We start from the raw sequence: 27,155 nt of genomic DNA on the forward strand, positions 1-27,155 counted from the left end.
CCACTTGTGTGAAATGGCTTCCTTCACCTGCAAGTACCCTTTCCACTGTCACGAGCAACCCTGCTCATCGGCTTCAAACCGAAGCTCTGATACCACCTGTCACGCCCCTACACCTGCGGTAGCCTTCCAACCGCTTATAGCAAGGTGCGGCACCACCAAACACTTTCTTTTCACCAATACTAATGTTTGTGGACTACACCTATTACACTTTTTCCTTACTTAGTTTGTGTTTCGCAACCAAGAAATTTTATGTTTATCCTTTATACTAATGAACACCCATACTCATTCATTATCATCAGCAATTATAAAAGAGAACAACAATTGCATAGTATAAAGGGAGGGGCAACTCCCTGAACAATGAGTCTGCCCGATAATATATTAAGAATATCAATTCACAAGTATGTCTTGGCAAGACCAAGTCTCATACTTAACCAATTTTACAATCAGAGGCAAACCTGCCTTTTACAACCTTGTGCACACCTTGCACGATGGGCAGGTGCTCACCCGAGCCACCAAGACACCCTCGCCAAGTCCTGGCACAATATCACAACCGTGCAACCAACCCGGGCACATCTTGCCCAACACCTTCACCTCTCACCATGAGCAATCTTCACAAGTGCATCCTCAAGGAGTGCGCATGAGCTATGCGCTCAAGCCTCCTTCTAATCTGCGCACTTATCTCCAAGACTGTAGAAGATGTGTTGATCGAACTTGTTGAATGCCTTTGAACGCTCCAACGCATCCAAATATATATGTGTTGTAAGTGTGGGTGGGGCTGCCCAGCCGACAGCCCACACACCCCTTACACACAACGTTTGGGCATATTTACAAGTCGGCCCTACCTCCATCAAAGGTCAACCATTCACCACCGCAAACGCTCCAAGTGATGGGTATAAACCGTCGCATGTCGTTTCACCAAGTCTGCACTATCGCTGCATTCAACTCTTGGTTTCGTCGCTTTTCCGTGTGCACTCGCCTGCCCGCGCACCCTCCGTGTGAGCTCACCCGCGTGCCCGCCCGCGCGCCCGCCGTGTGCGCTCACCCGCGCGCGCGCCCACGCGCCCATCATGTGTGCTCACCCACGCCTGGTCGAGTCATCAACCCGAGGACCTTACACTATTAGTCGAAAGAAATCAGAAATTCGTTGATACAATTAGGGTCACGTCATAATACGTTAATCATGCTAATAGACGTTATATGGTGAGGATTGTCGTGGAAACAATGATCAGATTCGTCATCCTCAACACAATCTTCAACACGTGTCCTGTCCCACCTAATTATGAATCCTAGTAGTTGGTTTGAAATATTAATCAAAATATTGATAATGTGATTAATCTAAAAAAACAATCTTCAGATATATATATATATATATATATATATATATATATATATATATATTACAATTATTTAACTAGAAAATATATCAAAAATAACTTAAAATAGTAAAACCATAATTACCAAGTTTGGCCCTATCAGTCGAAAGAACTCATAAATTCGCTAATACAATTAGGTTCACGTCATAATATGCTAATTACGCTAATAAACGTTATATGGTGAGGTTTGTCGTGGAAAGACTGTTCAGATTCATCGTCCTTGACACAATTTTGAACACGTGTTCCATCCCACCTAATTATGAGGATTAACCACTGCCAACACATGGTGTTCTTGGTAGCTCATTGCCTTTTAATAAGTGCGATGCTCCCAGGTTTAGTTAGGCGTTTAATGCTATTTTGGTTGGTCATAACCATAGCTTTCCTAGGCGAAATCATTGGCATTTTATGTCTATGAGTCTTTATTTGGCATCATCATTTAATTATTCTTTGTTTTCACAAGCACTTACATTTATTCCATCTGTTCAAAGCTCGCTTGGATCAGTGGGGTTATATGGTTTGCACCCAAGATTGGGAGGTTATGGGTCATGGTAGTTCTATTTTTAAATGATTCAGATTCATTTCGTGCACAAAAAATGACAAAGGAATGATCGAAATGTTCAGAAGAATGTTCTGCACTTTGTAAGTATGAGATTGATCCAATATTCACCACACTTGCAACAAAAAAAATTGTCCCATATCACAACAACTTCATCGAGGATGCCTCGACATTGCAAATACGAGAAAAGGTTTCACCATTGTCAAAGCACTCCAAAGCTCAGTCTTTGAGTTTTTTCAAAAGGGTTTTAGGTTTCACCATTGTAAAATCACTCCAAAGCTCAGTGGTTTTCACATGATATCATAGATCTTAAAGTCATATTGAATCTTTTAGGAGTCTTTCCAACACCTTTGTGAAAGCAGAGTGATTGTGAAAATGATGAGGAACAACACGTTTTTGTGGTGGTGCAGAATGATGTCAGTTATTCTAGATGAATATAACCAGAGTGTTTCCCAATATGAGAGGGACCTACCTAGCTTGAGGTCTTCTTGCTCTAATGTTTTAGAGGGACCTTCCCAGCTCCCTGCATGTTCGAATGTTTCAAAGGGAAGCATTATAAAATGATCAAGAGCTTGCAACAACACCCAAAAATTCTAGATCTATGCTTCCTGGGGCTAAATGGCTATGGGTCTGGTAGATCGTGCATAGGAGCCAAAAGTGGGTCATTACTAGAGAATTTTAAATGTTTCATGAGATTTCTAGACAAGCGCAAGTGGAAAATTCTGAGACACATATGCTACACATGGAAAGACATCCTTGTGGGTATGTGTAGTGCTTTTATATTGCGAAACCCAAATGCATTTTAACATGTCTTGGAATCGAATTAAGAAGAACACAATGTTATTTCTTCTGTTAATGTTTGTTTCCAGACCATACCTTAGGAAACAATCAAGTGTTTAGCTCTACATAATGGATTCCTTCCTAATGAAAATTTTGTAGAAAACATAGTCCTCACATTGAGGAAAATAAGTAGTAGAAAGATAATGCAAAGAAAACAATGTAAAGGATTGCTTTGTTGATCCTTGTCACCATATTTTAGCTCTCCCAAGAGCTTCAAACAGTTATATTGCAACTCTAAAATAGACCCGCAAGTTTGCAATGTGACTATATTTGGCTTGTCTTCCCCCATTGTCTTTTTCTTATGCTTCGTGTACATCGACATCAAGGAAATACCTATAGGGTTTAGGATTCATAATGAGGAAAGGAAACACAATATTTTAGATGAAAATTCTTCTGTTGTGGAAGAGGCCTTTGGTATTATGCATGTCTTGGATCTTCCTAAGCTTGAGTATTCACAAAGTTTTAATCAATGTTAATTGCATGCTAGATCATGGTTTTGGGAAGAATCATATCTACTTTAATATGTCCCCTATTTCCCTTTTATTGATCCCACCTTTCGTTGCTAGGAGAATTGGATACTTGATAAATTTTACATGAAATGGCGGTGGCAACCTTTGGGCTGCAATATTCCCAGGTCAATAGATCTTTTCCCTAATGTTAATATTAGTTTGGAGAAATAGATGGCCTGAGTTTGATCTAGAATTTCAATTAGTTTGGAGCTACATTTCAAGATATAGTAAGAACATGGTTGCCTAATAAGAATGTAGTTTCATTTGAGCCCTGAGCTTTGTCAATTAAAAATCAAAATTGATATTCATACCAAGAATAATCCAAAAGAGTTGCATGACAATCTTATATCCAGTGTTTAAATTTATGTCATTAGAGCTATTTGTTGATTTAGGAAGACTTACAGATGTGGGTTTTATTGTCGATGTTTCAGATCCCATATCGGGGTACATTATCAAGACATCTAAAAATTATGAAGAGTGGGTGAGAATAAATAGTGGATAGGTATATTTTAAGAAAATTTAGGTGATATATGTATATGTATATGTATATGTATATGTATATGTATATGTATATATAGATAGATAGGTAGACCTTATATGACCATTAGGTTTCCTTATTATTAGAATGTCAAGGAAGGGTATGCAACCATTTTCTTCTATCTCCATGGTAAATTGAATATCGGTAGATATACTATTAAGGTGTTGTAAGAATTTATAGAGTTCTCCTTTTCCATGTTTCCATATGACATTGGTATCATCAACAAATATTTTCCAAATTTTAGGTTTAAGATGGTATGTGTTAAGGGGCAAACTTTCAAATTCTTCCATATAAAGGTTTGCCACTACTGGTGAGAGGGGAGAAACCATAGCTACTCCACTAGTCTGTTCATAATATACTCCTCTAAAACTAAAGAAAGTGGATATGAGACATACTTTAATAGGTTTTGTTGTAACTGATGTTAGAGTCCTATAAATTTTATAGGATGAGTTATTGGTTTACCTGATTATTTTGGTTTGAGAGATGTAAATAATATTTCATCCTGCAAATTATTTCCAAGAACAAAATATAAAAATAAAAATAAAAACTTTGAAAAAATCCTAAAGTATACTTGCAAGTCAAAATACATCATTAAAGGTTAATTAAAGTATGTTTAGATTAATTAATCGCATCATTTAATTGTGATTAGCATAAGTTGTAATAAATTTATGGTTGGATGCGACACTTTTGTCATTTGTAATAACTGGTGTGCAAGAAGCAATGACCATGATTCAACCCGCCCGGATCAACAACAAGTGATCAAATTAGGACCCCCCCCATCCCCTCCGACAATTAACCACAGGGGGGATCCGGAAAGTTGTTTCCACTTTTCCATCTCATGCGACGTGGATAGCCCTCATATATTTCACAACCCCCCACCTAAAACCATTTACCACTCCTAGCCCCCTCTGAAACCATCTATCTCCCACGAACATCTATTTACCCCCATCACGTCATTTCCCCGCCACATCTCTACTACCGCACCACTCACTACCTGCTACTTCGACTGTTGTCCCCACTCACCTCCCTGTCATTTCTCCATATCACACTTGCGGACCCCACTTCCTTTCCACCAACCATGTTCCTCCACATCATCCCCCACCTCCATGTCACCTCCTACCTCCACGTCATATGTATGTTTCATGGTCAGTTAAAACTATGTTTTTTCTTATACCACACAGTAATTTAAAACATGGTTTAACAACAGCTGAGAATGAATTTTAACAAAATGAAAGATGTTTTTGTTGATAACATCCTCATGTACAAAAAAAATTGTCATTTTTCTAACAACTGTTATGGTTTGGGAGATTCTGATGAAGCTTGGCATGCATATTTTCCCAAATTTTCCTATTTTTAGCTAGTGTTTTCAAATGTGGTTTTCGAGTAGGTGGAAATGAATTTTCAAAAACTGAAAGAGTTTTTGTTTCTAGCATCATAATTTACAAAAACCTCTCTCTGTTTTCCAACATATATTATGGTTTGGGATATACAAAGGGATCACTGAACCCTATGTTTCAGAATTTCAAGAGGAAAAATCTCATGGTTAGTTAGTGACTTGGATGCCACCTAATCAAATAAGAGTTGCAATCAAATTTGAATTTCTCTCATTTATCACCAGAAATCCTCAAATATAGTGCCAAAACTATTCAAATAGTTTTAGTTGCCTTTATTTGTGTTCTATTTTTACAATCAATTTTCAGATATTTGTAATGAATCTTGATTTTCTATCAAGAAATTTTGTAATCATTTTTATAAATACTTCATCATTTGAAGTAAGAGATGTTGGGACTTGTAAAAAGAAATACTACCATTATTGTAAAGCTGATCATTGAGATTTAGTGGCAATTTTCATTAATACAAGCAAGTTGTTTCAAGATTCCTGTGTCATATATATGTGGTGAAGTGCTTCTTACCATAATCAGTTTTCTCTGTTTTTCATATGTGTTTTCTAATCTAAATTATTTAATAGAAAGTTGAAGGACAAAATTTGTTTAGATGTACACTCTAATTCTGGCTTTGAATATTTTCAATGTTTTCTACTAAAGTTAAGTAACAGAATTCTTAATTTCTCTCTGCTTAATGGAAACTTAATCATTTCTTCCTTCTCCATCTCATAAACTACAAGGATCCAACAGTATACCTACCTTGTCCCGTTTCACTTAAGCTTGATATTTTTGCAAATTGATCACCCTAAGCCTCTTTGACTCCATTGCCCATGGCCTTCCCTTGTCGTTCCAACCAAACTAATTCGAAAACCAAACTCTGAACTTTCATAACTAGCCTAATATCTCAATATAAACAAATCTAAACCTGAAAGAGAGATCCCTCTCTGAAGCTGGCAGGGTTAGATCCCAGCTTCCAAAGTGGTTTTGTGGTTACCTCTGCAATTATTTCCCATCCTTATTAAATTATAGAGTGCTAACATTTTGGCGACTCCATTGGGGACGTTCATTTCATGTTCCTCAGAAAAGTGTATCAAGTTCCAGATCTGATTACTGATGGTGGACAGTGATTAGACACAAAAAGGTTGAATCTTTCACCTAATGACTCCATGTTCAAGAATCCAGAGCTCAAATCTTTCATGGTGACTCCATTGTCAAAAAATCCAGATTGTAGAACACTCATGGTGACTCCACTATGTGAAGGTATGTAATTTCATCAATTATTGTTGATTTTTTTCAAGATGAGTTCAAGAATAGAATGCAGGTATGCTCCTATGGATAGATCTAGTATCCCTGGATTTCCACATTGCATGCCTTGCATAGATTGGAAATCATATTTGCCAGAGTTCAAAGATGAGAAAGGTAATAATGTTGCTTTACATCTTATCAAATTCCATATGCATTTATGGAGGCTACAGGTTGAATGGCATGAAGATTGTCTTATGAAGATGTTCATGCTTACTTTGGAAGGAAATGCCAGGTCTTGATATGAAAATTTACCAATTTCTAGTATATGTTCTTTAAAGCATTTTCATACTATATTTTTTGAGAAATACAAAGAAGATTATCCATATTTTTTGTTGGTTCAAAACTGTTGTGATCATTTTGAAAGTTTTATACAATACTTGGTAGGTTACTATGAAGATGATCAGTTTATGGATGATGAGATTATAGAGGCTATTCATGAGAGACCTTTCAACCATGAAGAAGTTGAAGAAGTTGGTAAGGCTAGATCCCAACTTCCAAAGTGGTTTTGTGGTTACCTCTGCAATTATTTCCCAGCCTTATTAAATTACATAATGCTAACAACTGGGTCAACTATTTTATTAATAACCTAGATAACATCATTAAGGGGAATTTTTGTGAAGATGGATACTACATCAAAGCTTACTATGTTTTCTTATGGGTTGAATTTTACATTCTTGATTAATTTAACAAAATCAGAAGAATATTTAATGTAAGATTTAGTATGGCCAACTAAGGGGTTTAAGGGCTTAGCCACATATTTAGCTAAAATATAGGTTGGAGAGGAAATGGTGTTTACTATAAGACTTAAATGAATTTCCTTCTTGTGGATTTTTTGAGCTCCATAAATCCTAAGTATAATCTCACCATAAGACATCAATCTCTTTTTTATGTGGTCATCTAAGTTAGAAGATAGAATAACCTTTTTGACATCTTTGACTACTTTTGTGATGGGGTTATTTGTGAGCTTCTTGTAGCTACCACTATCAGATATATGCTCTCTCATTTTCTTATTGTAATCTTTAAGGTTCATTACCACAATTTCTCCACATTTATCTTCTTTCAAGACAAAAACGTTAAGGTTTTCCTTAATCCTTATTAGAGCTAGGTGATCTTCATTGTTGATATTACTCTTGGGTGGTTTGGATTTTCTTAAGATAACAACATAATCTTTCTAATACAATTTTTTTCTGAGTCAGTCAACATTTGAATACTATCTTCAATACTACAAATAATTTCATTAATTTGAATGATTTTACATGTAATGGTAAAGTTTAATCTTTTTTTGAGAACCTTAATTTTGGTAGAATCAAGCTGGTAGTTTGAGAGGTTTACCACATTCTTTTCATTCCCATGTTGTTTATCTATTAGGGTGATATTAGGTTCATTATTATTATTATGAGTGCCAAACATTCTTGTTGTTTGTAATATAGGGCATATAAATGGACCAACATTTAATTGTCAATCCAGGAGTTCGTGACCTTCGAGGCACAACACTAGAAATGCCAGAGAATTACTCCAACAACCTGCAAAACAAAACCATAATTTGTCCTGAAAACAGTAATTATTTCCCACTCCAATCCTGCATTCAAAGGAATTCATTAAAATTGAAACCATAAACACTAATCCTGAAAAACCATTAACAACCTTCTAAGTTCCACTAAACAATGCATAAATTCTCAATTCAATTCCTATGCTAAATTTGACAATTTCATTAAAAGAAAAATAACTTGATCAATTTGGACACTAGCTACTTCACTCATTAACCTATGAAGAAAACTGAGATTTCAAACTAGATAAATAATGAAAAGCATCAAAAGAACACATGTCTCAATCTAATCAATCCCACAAGAGTGCTTAAAGGAGTCGCACAAGATATTAAAAGATTTCGCACAATCTTAATTCTTATTCTCTAGTTGTTCCAATTCTTGCACTCAGTTCTTGTACTAGGGAAGACAAAACAAATCTTGCACTCTATTCTTGTACTAGGAAAAATAAAACAACTTTGCTCCTTGTCAAAAAAATAAAATACTCTGTTCCTATACTGAAAAATAAAACACTCTATTCCTGTACCAAAAAGAATATTGTGCAACAAGCCCAAACTCAACTAATGTGGAAAGAAGCCTTGCTTGAGTTAAGAGAAAACCCCAAAACTTATCACACTCTCTTTGACTACTCAATGCATCAATCTCAAGATAAGATGAAGACTTTAATAACAAAGAAAATATTAAACTCATGTGCACAAATAAAAAGATTGCCTCATAAATGTATTTGTTCATAACTTGTTCTGGTTTGATTAATAGTATGTTCGAGATAAACTTCTACATTTATTAGAGATGTAACGAATATGACTTGACAAATAGGATCTTCAGATTAATTAATGACAACAATATTATATTCCTGTACCCAAAATACCCAAGTAGCTATATGAAAAACTAAATTCAATAGGCCCAAAAGAATACGATGTAATATTTAAATCACAAAGTTCTCAAGCAAAAATAAGTTCACTTGCAAAGTGACATTGTCAAATAATTACATTCATCATAACAGATGTTTTCACCCACCTTTTGCATATAAACAATTTAAAAGATAATTTATCAATCACCAAGCAAGATCTAATAAATAATCACCTGCAAATATTCACTCAAAAGAAGTGTGCACACCATAGAGTAGATCTAAACTTTTAACTGAAGAGACAACTTTGAAAAAAAAAACAAACTTTCCATATCCAAATCCTTACTGCAACTTCCAATAAATGTAAATATTTCTTCAAATTATATGAAACTTTAAAAAGAAAACCCAAACATAAATGCAAGAGTTCAGATCTGAACCTTTATCACTTGTTTCAAAAGAAATCACACAAGGGTTTATCCAATCATACACAACTCTTACAAGAAACCTTCACACATAGATAATAACCTCCTTGTGTATCTCTTAGAACAAATACCTCTCTTGTAATTTTCTGATTAAGCTCTATTGCCTTAGAAATCAGGCCCGAAGTTGACTGTTTGGCTACTTTTTCGAATTTGGGTTTTACCTAATTTTCTACAAATCTGCCTCAAATACCCCTTCGGATCTCCCAAATGGTGGTAAATTTTGGAAAACCTCACGCGATTTACTCAATTTCATACACTGGGAGAAAACCCATGCTCCATAATTTTCATATTTGACTTCATCTACATGAAAATCGAGGAGGAAGTTGAAAGTTTGAACACTGCTGTGATTTTGGGGTTGTAACATTAATTAATTTCTAAAAATCCATTTTTACGACCTGGGTGCATTTTGATTGATGTGGAAGTGTTTAAACAATATTTTGAACAAAAACCTTTGTCGAATTTTCCCAAAAATGTGTCGATGTATGAAAGTCCCAAATTGGTTGCTCTTAAGTGCATGAATGTTGTTTCTTAGTATGGGAACAATTCAATGAGAGATAAGTGCACCTATAATTATAAAAAAGGATCCAAAATAGTTTTGAACATATTTCATATATCATTCTCCTCCATGGCAAGTTCATATGATTGAGTGGTCCCCATATACTTCAATTTTGGTGCAGGATCTCTATGGAGTGCAGGACCTTCATTAACAACGTTAATGAACATCAATCCTAATAAATGCATATAACAAAGGTACAAAATGAAAACCAAATGTAAATCTTTTCTATTACATCAAAAGAATGTATAAGTGCAAGATAAAGGTTCACAAACTAGTAACATAAGCGAATAAGTGAGGCATCAAATGGAAAAAAGATGCATTAGATACAAAAATTATGGGGCCTGACACCCCCCCATGCCAATAATCTTGCATGTCCTCATGCAAGTGAATAAACTTCTATATCGATGCTCACTTGCAAAAAACCATAATTGAAACATAAATGTTCATGGACTCATAATATTGTTCCTTGCTAGATTTGACTATCTTGACAGAAAAATGCTTGTTGGTCCAACTTTATTCATTAAGACATATCAAAAGAAAATATAATGCTAGGGCTCCCATGGGAATGCTAACAATGTTTTCACTATAGGGATAATGTCATCATGAAATATCAAACTTTCAAAATTTCCACAAAGCATCTCAAGGGAGGTACATATCATTAGGTCTCCACCTCAATATCTGATCCAAGTGGATATTGGTGGCCACCCGCCAAGTCCACTTGGACCCCCACCATTGTTTCTTTTAGCTTTTCAGTTTCCTTAATTCTAGCACAGTTTACTATTTTTAGCAGTTTTACGGGTCCTGAACTTCCAGAGCTGTTTTGAGGCCCTAAACGACATTTTTTGGGAAAACTGGGAGCAACATGTGTCCATGGACTGATTTTGCTCTTCCCAAAGTTGCATTTCTCCGATAGATATTTCTAATGAGATATTGTGTGTGTCAAACCAAGATTATATGCCAAAGTTACGACCCCGGGAAGTTGATGTACCAATTTACCCAAACAGGGCCCACAGTTTGGCGTTTCATCTTCTAGGGTTAGCTTTTTGGATGTTTACGATTTTCAATTGTTTCTCAACAATAAATAGGCCTTAGAGCCTCATTGTAACATAGTTCATAGGCATGTAGATGCCACATATCTTATCAGAGATAAGCTACCATCGGCCTAGCTGGTTTATTTCCATTTCTATTTGTAAGCATATTTCAGTGTTTTACATTAATGAAATGAAGTATTATTTCCACTGCATATATGTATTTATGGTTATTTTTGTAATTTGTTGTGTTCCTGTTTAAATCCGGATCAATGGTATCATAGCGGTCTGCTTCTTTTCTGTTTTTCTTTGCATGTCCCTAATGAGGTCAGGATATAAGGAGTTATGGCCTGAACTAGTCGAACCTTTGCAAGACCAGCCTCACAAATCCCGACAAGGGGAATGGTAAAGGGAGCTAGATCATTGACGCGAAGCCTAGCACCACTGTTTCTATCGCCAAGATCCAGAAGAATGAGCCTGAAGATCCAGAGGAGGGGGAGCGTCTTTTCCACTCATAGATGTGAGTGAAGGGTTCATCATGGCAATTCATTGTCGACAGTGGCAGGAAAAAGAACCTCATTTCAGCAGGGGTTGTGAAGTGGTTGGGCCTACTAACTACACCACACCCATAGCGGTACAGTATCAGGTGGATTCATCAAGGATGAGATCTTCGAGTTCGCCAGTAGTGTTGCTTTCCCTACAACATCAAACCCTTCACAGACGAAGTATTGTGTGATGTTACACGTCTGGATGTTTGTGATGTATTATTAGGCCAGCCATACTTGTGGAGGTGACATGCTGTGTATGAGTCAAGGCCTTGCATTGTTATTATTTATTTGGGTAATTCATTATACAGGATACCATATATAGCCCCACCTACCGCCACTTCTTTTATCGCTACTAAGAAAGGCAGCAAGCTCATCTCACAGACTAGGAAATTTATTTTCTATCTGGTTCGCTCCCAAAGTAAGGGGAAGATCGTTGCCACATCCATGACCCCCGTGAAGGGTTCCTCCATGCAGCAACAACAACAAAGAGATATGGTCATGATAGAACACGGGAACAACTTCTCCTCACCCACAGGGGTACCACACAAGTTTCAGGTGGGAAACAAAGTCTAGTCGCCTCAACAGAAAGAACACCTTACCAGAACCCATCAGAAGTTCAAACCACTCTAACATGGTCCTTACACCATTACCAAGGCTATGAGAAATAATGCTTTGGAGCACAACATTCCCTCATTCCTTCACCTACACCAAGTGTTCAATGTGTACCACCCTCGACCATGCTTCCCACCATTACTAGACACATCCGACATTGCAGAACAACTCACACCCATAGAGTTAAATACAGATTGCATGGAACAAGCTGAAATTGATCGAATCATGGACACATAGATCAACCACACTCGCCAAGAGCATATCCAACTGTATCGAGTTGTCAAAGTAGGCCAACTCCTTCACCAGGGCAAGTAGCTCACCAGGGACCAAGTTCAGTAGGAGTTTCCTCATCTCATGGAGGAACTCAATGCAATGGGGACCATTGCTTCCTAAGGGGGGAGGAATGATCCAAGTGGATATTGGTGGCCACCCGCCAAGTCCACTTGTACCCCCACCATTGTTTCTTTTAGCTTTCCAGTTTCCTTAATTGTAGCACAGTTTACTATTTTTAGCAGTTTTTTGGGACCTGAACTTCCAAAGTCGTTTTGAGGCCCTAAACGACTTTTTTTGGGAAAAATGGGAGCAACATGGGTTGATGGACTAATTATTCTCTTCCCAAAGTTGTAGTTCTCAGATATATCTTTCTAACGAGATATTGTGTGCATCAAACGGAGATCGTATGCCAAAGTTACAACCCCAGGAAGTTGATGTACCAATTTACCCAAAAAAGGCCCACAGTTTAACGTTTCATCTTCTAGGGTTAGTTTTTTGGATGTGTAGGGTTTTCCATTGTTTCTCAACAATAAATAGGCCTTCGGGCCTCATTGTAACACAGTTCAGAGGCATGTAGCTACCACATCTCTTCTCAGAGATAAGCTACCATTGTCCTAGCTGGTTTATTTCCATTTCTGTTTGTAAGCATATTTTAGTATTTTACATTAATGAAATGAAGTATTATTTTTGTTGCATATCTGTATTCATGGTTATTTCTGTAATTTGTTGCGTTCCTATTTAAATCTAGATCAATGGTATCAGAGCAGTCTGCTTTTTCTCTGTTTTTCTTTGCATGTCCCCAATGAGGTCAGGATATAAGGAGTTAGGGCTTGAACTGGTCGAACCTTTGCAAGACCATCCTCGCAAATCTTGACGACCTCCCATGGCGGATGAAAAGAAAGACGAGGTTCAGGAGATCCTATCAAAATCTTGCTCGAAGAAGCCTTCAAGCGGCAAAGGAACGCGATGATGGACAACTTTGCCCATATCCTTCAGCGGCTACCCAGAGGCGATGCATCGGCTTCCAACAACTACTATGGAAATGCCGCACTCTTTAAGGTACAAGTTAATTTTGAAATCCCCATCTTTGAGGGTCAAATAGATGCAGATGCCATAGATAAATGGTTAAATCTAATAGAAGAGTATTTTTCTGTCATGATTTTTCCAATTGGGAAAATATTATTTTTGCTCTTCTCAAAGCAGCCCCCATGTCAAGGATTGGTGGGAAACCTACTGTGAGCAGAAGGATGAAAGTACGGGCTCACTATTTTTAGTATCCCCCACTTGGAATTCATTCTGGGATTCCATCAAGGAGCAGTACTACCCTCTCAAAATCTATGAGGACAAATACATAAAGTAGACCACGCTGCGACAGGGAAGGGACCAAGATGTGCCAGAGTTCACAAACATTTTTCATACCCTTCACACACAGTTGGGTATCAAGGAATCTTAGCTACATTTGGTACTCAAATACCGCGGTTGCCTACATAGATACATCCAAGAAGAGATGGAGTTCCTGAACATCTCCTTGCTCGGCATGGCGTACCGATACGTTGTCAAAATTGAGCAGAAGTTTAAATAGAAGAAGCAAGACTTTGGATCTGCAAATCTGAAGACCAAAGGAAAAATCCAAGGTAGGGTGACCCAAGACAACTTTTCGAAGCCACAAGAAAAGAACAACACCACAAAGTCGAAGAAGGACACAAGAAAGTGGTGTTAGTTCCATAAGAGCCCCACTAACAACACAAGTGAGTGTCGAACCAAGCAGTCGCTCGTGGCCGAGTTGAAGGCTTCAGAATTAGATATATGTTCTGACCCCAAAACCCAACAAGGGGAATGGCAAAGGGAAGCAGATCATTGACGCGAAGCTCAATGCCATTGTTTCCACCACCAAGATCCAGAAGAATAAGCCTGAAGATCTAGATGAGGGGGAGCATTTTTTCCACTCATAGATGTGGGTGAAGGGTTCGCCGTTACAATTCATTGTCGACAGTGGCAGCCAAAAGAACCTCATTTCAGTAGAGGTCGTGAAGCAGTTGGGCCTACTGACTACACCACACTCACAGCCATACAGTATCGAGTGGCTTCACCAAGGACGAGATCTTTGAGTTCGCCAGCAGTGGATCCTTCCCCCTACAACATCAAACTCTTCACAGATGAGGTATTGTGTGATGTTACACCTCTGGATGTTTGTGATGTATTACTAGGCCAACCATACTTATGGAGGCGACATGCTATGTATGAGTCAAGGCCTTGTGTTATTATTATTTCTTTGGGTAATTCATTATACAGGATACCGGAGGTAGCCCCACCTACCACCACTTCTTTGATCACTGCTAAGAAAGGCAGCAAGCTCATCTCACAGACTAGGAAATTTATTTTCTGTCTGGTTCGCTCCCAAAGTAAGGGGAAGATCGTCACCACATCCATGACCCCCGCGAAGGGTTCCTCCACGCAGTAGTAGCAGTAGCAAAGAGATACGGTCATGACAGAACACAAGAACAACTTCTCCTCACCCACAGGGGTACCACACAAGTTTCAGGTGGGCAACAAAGTCTGGTCACCTCAGCAGAAAGAACACCTTACCAGAACCCATCAGAAGCTTAGACCACTCCAACATGGTCCTTACACCATTACCAAGGATGTGAGAAATAATGCTTTGGAGCACAACATTCCCTCATTCCTTCACCTGCACCAAGTTTTCAATGTGTACCGCCCTTGACCATGCTTCCCACCATTACTAGACACATCCGACATTGCAGAACAGCTCACACCCACAGAGTTAAATCCAGATTGCATGGAACAAGCTGCAACTGATCGGATCATGGACACACAGATCAAGCACACTCGCCAGCAGCATATCTGACTATATCGAGTTGTCAAAGCAGGCCAACTCCTCAACCAGGACAAGTGGCTCACCAGGGACCAAGTTCAGCAGAAGATTCCTCATCTCATGGAGGAACTCAACGCAATGGGGACCATTGCTTCCTAAGGGGGGGGAATGATCCAGGTGGATATTGGTGGCCACCCACCAAGTCCACTTGGACCCCCACCATTGTTTCTTTTAGCATTTTAGTTTCCTTAATTGTAGCACAGTTTACTATTTTTAGCAGTTTTTTGGGTCTTGAACTTCCGGAGCCATTTTGAGGCCCTAAACGACGTTTTTTTAGGAAAACTAGGAGCAACATAGGTCCATGGATTGATGTTGCTCTTCCCAAAGTTGTAGTTCTCGGATAGAACTTTCTAATGAGATATTGTGCGCATCAAATGGAGATTGTATGCCAAAGTTACAACCCTGGGAAGTTGATGTACCAATTTACCAAAATGGGGCCCACAGTTTGGCGTTTCATCTTCTATTATTAGGTTTTTGGATGTTTATGGTTTTCCATTGTTTCTCAACAATAAATAGGGCTTCGAGTCTGATTGTAACACGGTTTAGAGGCATGTAGCTACCACATCTCTTCTCAGAGATAAGCTACCATCACCCTAGCTGGTTTATTTCCATTTTTGTTTCTAAGCATATTTTAGTATTTTACATTAATAAAATGAAGTATTATTTCCATTGCATATCTGTATTTATGGTTATTTCTGTAATTTTTTGTGTTCCTATTTAAATCTAGATCAATATCCTCATCACAAATAAAAGTGAGATGATTTGAAAGATATGATGTTAAATATGTAGGGAAATAGAGAAGAAGAAAGATAACAAAACAATACCTTCCCAGGATGACCATCTTACCATTACCCAAGCATATAGTTGAAGCTCCTCTTGTTCAAGCAAAGTGAATCACCTGCACTAAGGGTCCCACATCCATGAAAACCTTCATATTTATGAAAGATAGAACTCCAAAGCACATTACTGAAAGGATCTTAAAGACATTCTCAGAGAGATATGATAATGATTCCAAGGAAAGACAAAAACAACCAAGTAAATCATACTGTAAAATTGAATTTAATACCATAGGCATGGCCCTGCTGCTAACAAAGCATCTATAGCCTCGCCATGGATGCCTTTTAACCCCACGAAATTCCTGTGTCCCATCTATTAGATATAGATTCAGAGTCATTTAAAAGCATTTAATTTGGTTTAGGAATTAAATGAAGGCCACTATCTTGGCTTGGTAACCAGCGAATGTTAGTGTCATTCACAACAATTAACAAGAATGAAAAAGTCGCTCATGATGAGACCTCTTGTCTTCCATCTTTTCAATTCAAAGCCATTACCCTGACTTGGTGACTAGTAGTAGTAATGTCATTCTCGTTAGGACCCATGATCATGGTATATTGACTCTTAATAAGAACTCTTATCCCTCAATTAATTTGTTTATGATTAAAAACCCTGATTATCATTAACCTCAAATAGGTTACTTAATAGGTGGGGAGGAAAATACGCTACTTAAGAGCACGGGATGTCATGAAATTTTTTTAATTACTAATATTTACTAGTTGGTCCTTCTACCCTAAAGACCCATTTTAAATAAAACATCTCAAATAATGACTAAAAGATTCCTTGATTTGATGATGCTAGGGTTCTCATGAAATCTCGTTGGGATTTTATAGGACTGGCCTGCTATAGGAGGCTTTCATCAATACCTTCGCAGAGAAACTTGAAAAGGTTCCTTGGATGACAGTCTGTTAGAACGAATAGGCTAGTAGTAGATTTTTAAGCTTATAAATGGAAAGTATAACAATAAAAATCCCCCTAATTGACCCAATGAATAATATCGGCCAATAATCAAAGTCACTTTATAAAATATGAGGCATTAAGAGTGAATTGCTTCTGATAAGTGTTACCACAAGAGTGCATAATGACAAAAATTTCAATAGTTGTGCCTTAGGAATTGTAGTTTCAAGAGTGTTGTTGTAACAATTTTATTTCAAATGACATTTTTATTCATTTCTCTTACACTACCCTACCCTAATTTAGAGAGAGGAACATCTCCTTCAAGTGTAGGAGTACTTCCAATGTAGCCATGTGCATAACAAAATGTTAAATATACTCACACTCAATTTTAAAGAATAAACTTGAAGAAATACTGAGTATGAGCAACCAGTTTCTTTAATTGATATGGTACCACTAGTTGTTGAATGATGAGGGAATACAATGTGCTAATGACTGCTTGAAACCAAGATCCAATGGGATCCACATATTTATGATTCTCCAACTTGTACAAATATTCCACAACTTGAGGATAATTTTCTTGGAGGCATGAAGGAATATGGTGAAAGACAAAAGAAAAATCCCTCAAGTTCAAGCCCAAATATCATCTTTTCATATTGACAAGAATAGTTAAGGGAAGTTCTAGGGTTTTGAGCTTCAACAACAATTTTCGCACAAGTTCCAATTATAGATTTCTCCTCTAATGGTCTTAGATATTCCTGAGGTGAATTTTTTATAGTGATAGGAGATGTATCCAAACTAACCCCTTCCCCCAACGTCGAAGATATATAATTACACTCAGTAGGGGAGTCAATGGGAAGAATAGATGTTTCAAATTGTTGTGCAATCTACTGGTTTAGATTAGGGTTTGGTCTATGGTTTAGGCTAGGGTTGGGTTAAGGCTTGGACTAGGATTTGGATTTGGATTAGGATTTAGGTTAGGTTTTGGACTAAGGTTAGGTCGAGGGTTTGGATTAGGGTATGAACTAGGTTTAGGTCTAGGGTTTGGATTAGGGTTAGGGTATGGATGAGGATAAGGGTATGGATTAGGATAAGGGATAGGGTATGGATCAGGTTAAGGTTGCACAGGTAGCTGGGACCATAGAGGAGGATGACTTGGCAATGCATTGAGTGGAAATTGTGGTTGTTGTTGCTGATTTTCAATGAAAGATTGCCCTAGGGAAGGGGCTCCAAACCATTCCTGAGGCCATGGGGATATTTGATTTGAGGATGAGGTCCCGAGAGAGGGCCACCATGGCCGCAAAGTAAGGTATTCAATTGGAGGAGGATCAAAAGTTTGCAATGGAATTGTAGGATTATAAATCTGTTGAGGAACCTACTCAGGATAATAAGCTTTAGTCCAAGTGAATAATGGGTTTTTGAGTTATACTTGGTGGTTGATTCGATTCCTTACTTGATTTCCTGAGTACCTTTAGTAATCCTAGCAGTGATGGGCAATGCTCTGTTGCATGAGCCTCTTCACATATTCTGTAAATTTTCAGGCTAATAAGTGGACACTTTCCAAGAAAGTGTTTTTTTTCTAGAGTTGGCACAAATGATTAGCAATGGTTCGTCATCCTTCTTCTATTCTTCCTGCAAATCTTCCAATTTTGAAATCAAAGATTTAATAATATTATCTTTATGTTCAATAAAAATAATAAGTTTTTCACTTATGAGGTCATTATTGGATGATTTGCATCTCTCTTCAGCAACATCAAAACTCCTCATTGGAATATTCCTCAAAATACCATTTTCCCGTTCTCAACAAGCCAACTGGTATATTTCGTCAACACAAGGGTAATGTATATATATGGGGGGGGAGGCGGTTATTATAACACCCGATAAATGAAAACCTTAAAAATATAAGCAACATATGCATGAAAGAAACAAAATAAAAAACTTTCCAAATAAACTAGGTAAAGAGCAATCCAAATTGTAGCAGGTCGCCAAGGTCAACCCCCTAAGCGCTTCCCTGGAAACAGTGCTAAAATGTTGGTTGTAATATAGGGCATATTAATGGACCAACATTTAATTTTCAATTTGGGAGTTCATGAAATTCAAGGCGCAACACTGGAAATGCTAGAGAATGACTCCAACAACCTACAAAAAAAAACCCTAATTTGTCCTCCAAACAACAATTATTACCCACTCCAATCCTGCAGTCAAAGGCATTCATTAAAATTGAAACCATAAACAGTAATCCTGCAAAACCGTTAACAAACTTCTAAGTTCTAGAAAACAATGCATAAATTCTCAATTCTATTCCTACACTAGATTTGATAATTTCTTTAAAAGAAAAAGAACTTGATCAATCTGGACACTAGATACTTCACTCATTAACGTATCAAGCAAACTGATATTTCAAACTATATAAATAATCAAAAGCATCAAAATAAAACATGTCTCAATTCAATCAATCCCACAAGAGTGCTTAAAGGAGTCACACAAGACATGAAAACATTCTTGCACAATCTTAATTCTCATTCTCTAGTTATTCCAATTCCTGCACTCAGTTCTTGTACTAGGGAAGACAAAACAGTTCATGTGCTCTATTCCTATACTAGGAAAAATAAAACAACTACATTTCTGTACTGGAAAAAACAAAACACTATGTTCCTGTACTAAAAAATAAAACACTATGTTCTTGTACCAAAAAGAATATTGTGCAACAAGCCCAAACTCAACTAATGTGGAAAGAAGCCTTGCTTGAGTTAAGATAAAACCCAGACACTTATCACACTCTCTTTGAATACTCAATGCATAAATATCAAGATAAGATGAAGACTTTATCGAATAACAAAGAAAATCTTAAACTCCTGTGCACAAATAAAGAGATCACCTCTTAAATGTATTTTTGTTCATAACATGTTCTGGTTTGATTAACACTATGTTCGAGATAAAATTTCATATTTATTAGAGATGAAACAAATATGACTTCACAAAGAGGATCTTCAGATTAATTAATGACAACAATATTACGTTCCTGTACCCGAAATACCCAAGTAAATAGATGAAAATCTGAATACAACAGGACCAAAATAATACGATGTAATATTTAAATCATGAAGTTCTCATGTAAAAACAAGTTCACTTGCACAATAACACTGTCAAATAATTAAATTTACTAGAAAAATGTTCTCACCCGCTTGTTGCATATAAACAATCTAAAAGATAAATTTATCAATCGCCAAGCAAGATCTAATAAATAATCCCCCTACAAATCTTCACTCAAAAGAAGTGTGTGCACCACATAGTAGATCTAAACTTTTAACTGAAGAGATGACTTTGAAAATGAAAAGAAACTTTCCAGATCTAAATCCTTACTTCAAGTTCCAATAAATGTAAATGTTTCTTCAATATGAAGATTTAAAAAGCGAACACATACATTAATGTAAGAGTTCAGATCTGAACCTCTATTACTTGTTTCAAAAGAAATCACACAAGGGTTTATCCAATCATACACACCTCTTACAAGCAACCTTCACACACAGATAATAATCACACCATTTACTTATCACAAAATAAAATAGACATAGTGAGAATGATTTGTGTTGGTTGGGCCCTAGCCAACCAGCTTGTTTCCCTTTTTAAGGAAATATATTAGTCTATGAGAACAATTTTATCATCACGGGAAATAGATAAAACAAATGCATGAACCTGGCATTGATGCTTTATTAATGAAACCTCAATCTTTAATACATCACAACCTTCAGTAGTCCTAGTCCAACTCCTATTGATCAGAGGAAGGGGGTAGAACCCCCAAAACTCAGATCGACAACATGAGAATACGAAGAATGGTTTTTTGTTGTCATAACTCATCTTATATAAATTTTACAATGCAATTTTAGCTTTAGACAAATTAATCCATTGCAAACAAGATAGGAAATTAAATCCCAACAATGTTCCATGAATGGGAGATCTAGTTCAACCATGATCTAATTGAGGAAATACAAATATGATACGAATTTTGAAAATCTGTGAATATTTTCGAATTATGGAAAAAAAATCATTTTTTATAAAACTGCCTCAAAGACCCTTGTGTATCTCTTAGAAAAATCTGATTTTTCGGAAACCGTTTGACGGGAGCCTAATTTCCCATGTTTTCACAAATACCTCTCTTGTAATTTTTTGATTCAACTCCATTGCCTCGAAAATCATGCCTGAAGTTGAATGTTTGGCTACTTTTTCAAATCTGGGTTGTACCTAATTTTCTACAAATCTACCTCAAACACCTCTTCGAATCTCCCAAACGGTGGAACATTTTGGAAAATCGCTTGAAATTTGCTCAATTTCCTATACTTGGAGAAAAACCCATGTTCCATAATTTTCATATTCGACTTCATCTGCACTAAAATCAAGGAGGAAGTTGACAGTTTGAAAACTACTATGAATTTGGGGTTGTAGCATTAATTAATATTTTAAAATCCATTTGTATGACCTTGATGCATTTCGACTAATGTGGAAGTGTTCAAACAATATTTTGAACAATAACCTTTCTCGTATTTTCCCAAAAATGTGTCAATGTATGAAAGTCCCAAATTGGTTGCTCTCAAGAGCAGGAATGCTGCTTTTTAGTGTAGGAACAAGTCAATGAGAGATAAGTGCACCTCTAAATGTAGAAAAGGATTCAAAATAGTTCTGAATATATTTCATCTATCATTTTCCTCCATGTTAAGTTCATATGATCGAGTGGTCCCCATATACTTCCATTTTGGTGCAGGATCTTTTTGGAGTGCAAGACCTGCATTAACAACATTAATGAACATAAATCTTAAGAAATTCATATAACGAAGGTATAAAATGCAAACCAAATGTAAATCTTTTCTATTACATCAAAATAATGTATAAGTTCAAGATAAAGGTTCATAAACTGGTAAAACAAGGGAATAAGTGAGGCGTCAAATGGGAAAAAAGATGGATTAGATACAACAATTCTGGGGCTTGACACTTCTTACAGAAGTGCGTTCACTGTTAACATTTGGAATGTTATTATTGACTATCTATACCTAAATATTCGCAATTTCCAATTGGTGTACCAAGTGGCAAAGATGTCTTTTTAGTGTTCAAAACGATAGGTATATCATAATTCATAACTTCACTCTCGATATTGTCTTCAATGGTCAAATCTACAATAGATTTATCAATACATATTGTTTTGAGAGGAAATATTATCATTAATAATACAACCCAAAGAATTTGTATTATACAACGCAACACTAAATTCAAAATTTTGTTTGTAGAAGCTAAGTTGTTTTTAACGAATTGATTATTGTTAGAATCGATGTGTTGGGAATTAGAGGATGTAGGTCTCAAGCTAAAAACGATGCCAGAAACCTTGCCAGCGAAATTTACAATCACATTTTTATTTGAAATATCGACATTGTGAAGTTGTGAGGATTCAATGACAACCTCAGTGCTGCCATTCTCCAAATTATGATTTTTATTGGATATTCCATCAATGTTATCAAACAACCAGCTTGATTCTACCAAAATTAAGGTTCTCAAAAAAGGATTAAACTTTTCCCTTACACCTAAAAGCATTCTAGTTAATGAAATTATTTGTAGTATTGAATATGGTATTCAAACATTGACTAACTTAGAAAAATATTCTATTAGACAAGATTGTGTTGTTATCTTAAGAAAAACTAGACCACCCAAGAGTAATATCAACGATGAAGAGCACCTAGGTCTAAGAATGATTAAGGAAAACCCTAATATTGTTGTCTTGAAAGTAGATAAAGGTGGAGCAACTGTGATAATGAACCTTGAAGATTACAATAAGAAAATGAGGGAGCATCTATCTAATAGTGGTAGCTATAAGAAGCTCACAAATAACACCATGAAAAAAGTAGTCAAAGATGTCAAAAAGGTTACTCTATCTTCTAACTTGGATGACCATATAAAAAAGAGAGTGATGCCTCATGGTGATATTATACCAAGGATTTAGGGAGCTCCAAAAATCCACAAGAATGGCATTCCTTTAAGACCTATAGTAAACACCATTGGCTCTCCAACCTATCTTTTAGCTAAATTTGTGGCTAAGGTCTTAAACCCCTTAATTGGCCATACTGGCTCTTACATTAAAGATTCTTCAGATTTTGTTAAATTAATCAAGAATGTAAAAGTCAACTTGAAAGACATCATAGTAAGCTTTGATGTAGTATCCCTCTTCAAAAAAATTCCCCTTAATGAAGCTATCCAGGTTATTAATAAAATAACTGACCCAATTGCAACAAAACTTGCTGAAGTATGTCTCAGATCCACTTTCTTCAATTTTAGTGTAGAATATTATGAACAAACTAGTGGAGTAGCAATGGGTTCTCCCCTCTCACTAGTAATGGAAAACCTTATATGGAATAATATGAAAGCTTGACCCTTAACACATACCATCTTAAACCTAAAGTTTGGAAAATATTTGTTGATGATACCAATGTCATATGGAATCATGGAAAAGTAGAACTCTCTAAATTCTTACAAAACCAAAATAGATATTCAATTTACCATGGAGATAAAAGAAAATGGTTGCTTACCCTTCCTTGAAATTCTAATAATAAGGAACCTGATGGGAATTTAGACCATAAGGTCTAATGAAAAAAGACTCACACATAAAATTACCTTCATGTTGATTCCCATCACTTCCCGACACAAACGATTAGTGTTATTAAGACCCTAACCACCAGAGCCTTTAGAATATCTGGAGAGGATCATAAGGATGATGAAATAAGTCACTCGATTGAAGTCTTCAAGAATCTTGGCTATTGCATAAAAGATATATTCACTACCCTCAATAAAGCCACCAATAATCTAGACAACAATAACCCTAAGACAAATGACTCTGGAAAGAAAGAACTCCTCCCTTACCTTAAAGGAACCACTCACAAGATTTCTAATATTTTGAAACAAAAAGAAATCATAACTTCTTTCAAACCTATTAATACTATTACTCCTAACATGAAATCTGGGAGGATAGTTTAGATAATTGTCAATTTGAGGGTGTTTATAAAATAAATTGCTCTTTTGGCAAGTGCTATATTGGTGAAACTGGGAACTCTATAGAAGTTGGGATTAAGGAACATGGTGTTGATATCAAGCATGAAAGAATAAAAAAATCTGCATTAACAGAACATGCCAAAACCACTAAGCATCATATATATTTGGAGGATACTAAGATTATCGCCAAAGAAAACCATTATTATAAATATAGAATTAGAGAAGCCCTTGAAATTAAGAAGCACCCTAATAACATTAATAGAGACAATGGCCTTGATATTGGCAATAGTTGGTTTACTTTGCTCAATATGAACCATAAATAATGACCATTTTTGGTCCCTTCTCCTACCTTTCTCCCTCTCTCATTCCTCCCCACCTTTTATTTTTATTTTATTTTTGTGATTATTTTTATTTTTTGTTTTTCATAGTTTTTATTCTCTTAGGTTTCCTTAAGTATAAATATCATATATTCTAATTTTCTTTAAGATCTTACATTATCCACGCATGCATGCACACACACAATTCATTCGTTCATTCATTAACATTCATCTCATATTTAAATCAATTAGATCCTCTTAACTTTAACATATATTCTTCAAAGTAATTCAATTTAATATATTATTAATAAGTTATGTTATTAATTATATAGTTCATCTTTACTAATTCACTTTTTCACATTTCATTTTTACTTTTTACTTCATCTTAATCTATCAGTAATTTTATTTTAATATCTATATATATATATATATATATATATATATATATATATATATATATATATATATATATATATTCCTTGAGTCAGCTGAATTTTCTTAAAACATACCTGTCCACCATTTATTCTCACCCTCTCTTCATAATTTTTACATGTCATGACAATTGATTTGTATATGGGATCCGAAACACCGACAATAAAACCCACATCTGTGAATATTCATGAATCAACAAATAAATATTATATCCCCTGTGTTGTTCTATTCAAGAAGGATCGAAAATAGACAAATCGAAGTATTATCTTATGTTGATGTTATGTGATTCAAGAAATTTCAGAGTGAGACCAATGGCATTCTTATATTGTCATTATTTGTTTAATTTAATTGGTACTCTTTTATTGATGTTTTTCTCTTTGATGTCAAAAATTTAACAAAGTTTTAGATTGAACACCATTAGAATTTTAAAGAGAACTGAGCACAATCTAGTAACCTTTGTGGGATGATATATATTCTATGTCTAAACCAATTTCTGTTTATGTGATATCAGAACCAATGCAGGAAACATGATAAATAGGATATGAAACCATCGAGCAATCTTTGATGGTGATTCAATTAGAATAAATAATGGGAATCACTCATTTGCATGCTAGTAGAGGAAATTCCAAACAAACTCCAAATATATGAGGTGAATGGAAGCCCCACTTCAAAGCACCAAGGATTTGTGTCCTTCACATTCGAGTTCAATTGCATTGTGGAATATTACAAAGCACCATTTTAGGTTTTACAAGGTCGTCTTCCTAAACTCCCCCCCCCCCTCCTGAAGTTAGAATTACACTAAAATTGTATTTACTTGACTTGACATCTTAGGATTCAAAGGATGCATATATTCTAGTCTTCAACACAGAGCATTGGTGGAACTTTGGGAAGACCTTGAGAGGGTATGCTTTTATTTTGCAGTCTGAAAACAATGCAATTGTTGCATTTGAATTTTGTATTATTCAGATGAAGGCCTTAATCATGGGAGACTACATATTTTATGTTGGTTGTATGTTCATACACACAAATAAGCATCCCTTAAGGGTGATCCTTTCTTTGATACAAAGCGCCATAAAAAAAATTGGGCTTACTTCTTGGTATTTTTTTTCCAAGAAGTTAGATTGGAAAATATAAAATCCTAATTTAAAACATCAAAATTATTTATGTATATTCCATATTTTATTAAACTTGAAAAACTTCTTACTTGTTAGAATTTTTATCTAATATTTTCCATATGGACTGACAAAGAGAATTTCATAGGCGATGCTATTTTCAAAAAGGAGAAATAGTAAACATGACATTGGATGTGCTGATTTCTTTTGAGAGATCTATGAAGATTGTGATGGAATGGATTTTTCAAGAAGTAAATACAAATAAGACACATGTATTCTTCCATACCTATGCTCCTGTGCATTTCAGGTTTGTTAGGATATTCCGACACATAGGAAATAGTTAAGTATAACTTGGTCTAGTGTAGAGTTAGGTAAAGTGTGTTTCTTTATTATGTACTTTCGTAACTTACAATTCGACGATCATGATATGTTCTAGACATGAAGTGATCTGATGGTTCATTCTCTCCTCGATATTACCAGCACTTGATCCATGGCTTAACACCTGATTGGTCCATGATCTCTATTTAAAGAGCATGGAGGGCCATTTGTAGGGTGACCGTTCATGAGAGAAGCTTATGAAAATTTTCATTCTTTTATTAATAAATTTCCTGAGCTGGCCATGTTGGCTCAGGCCATGGACTTTTTCCCTCTTTGAGGGTTTTAACCACATCAAGAATACTGGTGTATTGATCTGTGATCTATTTATGAGTGGTGTCCTTTGGTGTTCTATCTGAGGAACTTACCCTGTAAATTCCTACAAGGTTTGTGCCATATCTATTGCTTTGATAATCCCTACACACTTAAATATTTGGCTCTTATGGTAGAATATCCAAACAAAGGATGATGATGAATTCCCCTATATTGCATGGTGTGTTCTTCACATGGAGGGGAGGGACATCGAAAATTGGTGGGAATTTCCATTTAGAGACCCAACCAACACTAAGTATACCTGATTTTCTTGACCCACATCTATGGAGCAACAATCTCATCATCTCCAAAGCATTGGAGTAACTTAATCACAAAAATAATGTGCAAATGCTAAACGTAACATATTTGAGTCAACTGAGGAAATATAGTCACTCATCACTGTATTATTTAGGCAATGGATCTAGACCTACTTCCCTAAGTAGGTAGGATTGCAACCACTAGTGTCTTCCTAGAATGCCAGACACATGGAATGAACTTCTCTATGTCTTTTCTCTTGCAAAAGGCTTTGGAGATCAAATAAATGGAATTTGCAACATGTAG

The 27,155-nt window shown here is 36.1% G+C and overlaps 1 pseudogene; it reads left to right on the forward strand.

Annotated features, from left to right (window-relative positions):
• Nucleotides 1-1,550: 1,550 nt before the first annotated feature.
• On the forward strand, nucleotides 1,551-27,155 carry LOC149140523 (protein trichome birefringence-like 11; annotated as a pseudogene).

Source organism: Pinus tabuliformis, chromosome X (genome assembly GCF_031772625.1).
Source record: "Pinus tabuliformis cultivar Carrire ecotype Pingquan chromosome X, CPIR1, whole genome shotgun sequence".
In the NCBI taxonomy this organism is placed as follows: domain Eukaryota; kingdom Viridiplantae; phylum Streptophyta; class Pinopsida; order Pinales; family Pinaceae; genus Pinus; species Pinus tabuliformis.